This window comes from Etheostoma cragini, chromosome 16, assembly GCF_013103735.1.
Source record: "Etheostoma cragini isolate CJK2018 chromosome 16, CSU_Ecrag_1.0, whole genome shotgun sequence".
NCBI classification, from domain to species: Eukaryota; Metazoa; Chordata; class Actinopteri; order Perciformes; family Percidae; genus Etheostoma; species Etheostoma cragini.
Genome location: NC_048422.1, coordinates 6791662 through 6796654, shown reverse-complemented (window position 1 = coordinate 6796654; position 4993 = coordinate 6791662).

Genomic DNA, 4993 nt, shown 5'->3' with positions numbered 1-4993 from the left:
TCTGCCTAAGACGAGTAGCCTGACCTTTAAAGTGAAAAGTCTTACTTTTATATAATTTGTTTTTTTAGAAAAATAACAAGGCAAAAACATCAGACAGGAGCTGAGTAGCACAATCAGAAACATTCAGGCCTGGGATAACTGACCAAGATGGATCAATTTGAGGCCAACAAAGTCAAGGTTCTGTTGTTACATGTAATCACCAGTGTGCTTTTGAAAGCAACAAATAGCAAACTGGCTTGTACCTTCAATAATCGCACAGATCAAGGAAAGGGGGAGTTGGGAATAGAAAGAGGAAGAAAGACTTTTCTTATTGACGTGCAGTTTGGGTGTGTGAGTCTATAAACTGTCAAGCTGTCTTTTCAGGGTAGGAACACACATCTCCTTCGGGTAAACATCTGATGGAACTTCATGACCTATGCAAATGAGGGGAGAGGATTTTATGTCTGGAGACCACGTTGCCTTTATATTTAGTGGCACTTGTTTTGTAATGTTCTTACTGAGAGATTATCTTAAGAGTCTAAAGCCATAGTGGCTTTGGGAGGTTGTACTTATAGGTGGTATATTTGTCATAGTGATACTCTGAGCTAAATGCTAACCTCCGCATGCTAACATGCTCACAATGACAACTGTTCTGACCTCTCTAAAGTAAATTAAGAAAGAGTTTGTTTTTTTTACATAATTGTTTGTACAGCAGCGCCCCTTTTTGGCTAAGCAGCAGCAGTAGCTTTAAGTTAAGTTTCACTTTCAGTTGTAAATTTCCATCAGATGTCAATTAAGTCCTCTGCAGAGCAGGGTGGCAGTGCTGTTTTCTCCTCATGCATTTTTCCTTCTTACATTGTTGCCTTTGATACTATTTGTCCAGAAGTATTGTAAATGTAAAAGAAAAATGTTAAAAGTAATTGTACTTGGCATATGTTTGGTTTATTGAAGTTTTCTAATGTCAAATCACTAAATTGAAAGTTAGCATGGCTATTAGTTGTGACACAGCATTTTCTGTTGTTGTAAATCGTGGGTTTGCACCATATTTGGATATCTGTATTAGTTTAATCTCATTTGTGTTTGTCTTTTGCTCTTTGTTACAGTTTTACAGTATAATAGGGAAAGTAACGTTTCTTCATCAAACCCCGAGAAAGGTTCTGCCTTGTGTTTTTTGGGGAACTTTACACTGTCAGCTAACGCGAGTTTTGAAGAAGCAACTCATTACAAGGACAGTATAACAATTGATGTGGTAATTGTTGTAGGTAATAGTACACCATGGTCATTTCCTTAGCTAGGCATGCTAACACTTGCTGATCAGCACTAATCACAAAGTACAGCTGAGGCTTAATAGCCAAAGTTATTACAGGGGGAACACAAACATTTGTACCAAACTTAGTACCAATCCATCCGATAATTGTCTAGAAATGTAGCTCAGTGGAAATTCTTTCAGGAAGACCTAACTTTTAAGCGTTGCACTCCTAAATCAGTTCAGCTGTTATCCAAATAAATATACATTTTGTCCTGCTGTGTACAACTCTTGCATATCTGCAACTACTCTCTCCTGATTGAAATGTATCTCAGTGTAAATCCTTTCAGGAAGACCTTACTCTTATCAATGCTCTACCTAACTCCAATCAGCTGTTGGAGGCGTTCACCTTCCTGCTTAAACAATCAGAATAATACACAAATTGCAAGGGCCAATCACAGACTCATAACCCTGCTGTAAAAAAATCTGTTTCTGCCTTTGCTATCAGCTGTCATTGCAGGCAAAGAGTGCAACCCTCCACCTTCCCTTCCTCTTCCAGTCATCTACTCCAGCTGACCGGTCCGTAACCTCTTTCGGTCTGGTCTTCAGGCTTCTTCGTCGCCACCACTGGTGTCTAGAGTCTATCTGGGGGTTTTATGGTTCTCTACCCCTATATATAGATATACAAAATATTTGTATAGCGATGGAGTCTTTGTACATTTTATTTAGCTGTACAATAAACCTTATTTGCATATCTGCAAACGTCTCTCCTGATTGAAATTTCATTCAATAAATAGTCAACTTCAGAGGGCCACTAGAGGAAACGTCCTGGAATCACAGAGGTCATAAGGATACACCGTCTGGACCATAAATGTCAAAATTGTACGCCAATCCATAGATGTTAGACATTTAGATAGATAATTGAAGTGAAACTTGAAGTGCTTGTGAAAACTCAGGGGGATCACCAAAGTCTTTAGGATTCATCCTCTGGGGGCATCCTCTTGATGCGTGTCAAAGTTTTATGGCAATGCATCCACAGTATATTTCAGTCTGGGACCAAAGTGGTGGATCATGTATGCTATTACTGTTAATGCAGTCAGGTTGAAGTCACAGAAGCATTAGCCAGCTGTGTGCTCATGCAAAGCATGTTAAAATACCAGGTGCATCACCAAATGTACATCTACAAACTGTTATGTTCCTTACGCGCTCTGGGGAGGTGGGACCTGTGCAGTATCCATCCTTAATGGGCAGTTTCTACTAACTGTTCTCAAAGTCAGGAATAAACATCAGTTTACTGACTAAATGCAACTCTCAGCATTATGATCCATGTGTTGTGAGCTCAACACTGAGTGCTACACCAGGCAAACCTACCTCTCTTCTCTCATTTGACCAGAAGTGAAACTACAAATCAAAAAAGGGTCCATCGGTTTTTAGGCTTAAACCGTTTCCATTTGTAAAAATCAATGTAAATTCAACAGACTAAACAATAAAACACCTTTTTACTGTATACTCAGATGGTGGTATCAAAATAAGAACAGCCCCAAATGAACACTGAAAGATGTGATATAAACCCAAAGACTAGAAAAGATCCATACACGGACTAGATCAATACACCTGGGGGGGCCGCAGACTTTTGAGACGACTCTCATCTGAAGATGAATGCATCGCCCTGACATTCGAGACAGAAGTGAAAAAAGAAACTCAAAGTGAACACGGCTGCCAGGGCCCTCGGCGGCATCTGAGACACCTGTGGTCAGGTCACGGAACCATAAATAACTCAACCATGAAACAATAAACTGATAAAAAGAAAAGCCAATTTTTCATCCTTGAGGTATTAGTGATGTCCTGAAACCATCCCAACCCTGTTTAGAGTCTGCGTCCGTACAAAGTCCTGCAAACAGCGTGCTTTCTACTTTGAGGCAACAGTTTGGCCCTTTCCTATCCCCTTCCACGGGACTGCATTATATAGTGTGTTCAGCATTTTGTAATGGTGTTCGAATTCTCAGCGGTTAATTTCATAGTAATTCTACACTCCAATATAAAATATATAAAATATAGCTATTTTGAGCGCATATGCAATGTACCATACATTTTACTCCTGTATAGCACAATGCAACGCGGCCCTGTCTTCCAGAGGAAGAGAAGAAACAGAAGGACTTGTTTGGTAATTTCCTACATGAATGAATGAAACCTTTATTGGCCCGAGGGGAATTTGTTTTGCCCTCAAGGGAGCCACATTGAACATTAAGCACAGATAACAGTAAATAACAATAACAGTAAAGGCCACACCAAACATTGAAGACGTGGAGGAGCCAGTAAACAGGACATAAACAAAAACAATGCCGCAATGATGGTGACATGCAATCATCAGTCCAATAGCTGAGATGAATAATAAGTGGATAAATAATCAATAGTGCACATTGTAAAATGTCTATGTGTACTGTTGAGGGTGTACTGCTCTGTATTGGAGATGCTTTTAACATCGGATCCAGTAGTTTTCCTGCCCATTTTAATCACCTTGTCCAGCATCTTCCTGTTCTGAACCGAAAGACCCTCCCCTCCCCCAGCAATGGATGGCGAAAGGCACCACACTCTGAATGAAAAAGTGTCCGAGTTGTTGTGTCTGCATTTAATCTGTGCATTTTCCTTAAAAAATAGAGCAGTTGTAGCCTGGTTGACACCAGATGCTTCTCAGTTGTAGCAGTGGGGGTCTGGGTAAGCTTCATTCACAGCCCATTCCAGGGACGTCACCAACGGACACTGCTCCAATGCCTCTGAATGGGCGGAATTGGATAGTCCTTCAACCAATTAGACTAACGATCCGGGTGACGTAGCAGCAACAGCAACGGGTTGCTGCACTATAATGTTAAATGTAAAAAAACAGCTGATTGTCGTCATCGTGTGAAGCCTGCCTCACTGGTTGTGATTGGTGCCTCGATTTGGAACAATTGGAAACGGGTCTGAATGGGTTCTTGGCCAGACTGACTTGCAAAGCAAATCTCAACTTGGCCAGAAGTTCATCACGGTTTTCCCAGGTTAGAGCACTTGATGTTCTTTTGAGTATCTTGCTAGTGTGATGTGACCAGGTGAGTTTGTAATCAATGATAGTGCCCAGATACTTCTACTCCTCCACAGTCTCAATGACTGTCCCTTGACAGGTTGCAGTGGAGGGGGCCTTTCCCTAAAGTCAATCACCATTTCTTTTGTTTTTGAAATGTTTAAAATTAGTTAGTTTTGATTGCACCATTCATGGAAGTGGTCAACCTCAGACTTGTAGTTCTATTCATTATATGTTTAAAAAAAAATAGGGCAGGATCATCTGCAAACTTGATTAGTGAGCAGCTGGAATGGTAGCTGACACAATCATTAGTACACAAATAAATAACAGTAATAACAACACATCCTCGTGGCACTCCCATGTTTGTGATGATGGTTCTTGACTGAACCACGTGAAACAACCAAATTCAGAGTCAACCTCACTTAAACTACTTCCCGCTACACCTAGTGAAGCAGGAATACCACAGAGGCAGGAGTTTGGGGTTTAAAAAAAAAAAAAAAAACCTGTGGTAAACATCTACAATCATAATAAAAGTTTGCTTTAACTATCAATGAGTATTAATGAACAGTAAGAGTGTGACAATAGCGTGGTCTCTTACCAAGCCACACACACTACATAGGTGAGCAGGGAGCGCGGACATCCACGAATAACAAAGGTATGAGCCGCTTGGGCAGGGGGTGGGGCCTGGGAGGATCAGCTGAGTGTGTGTG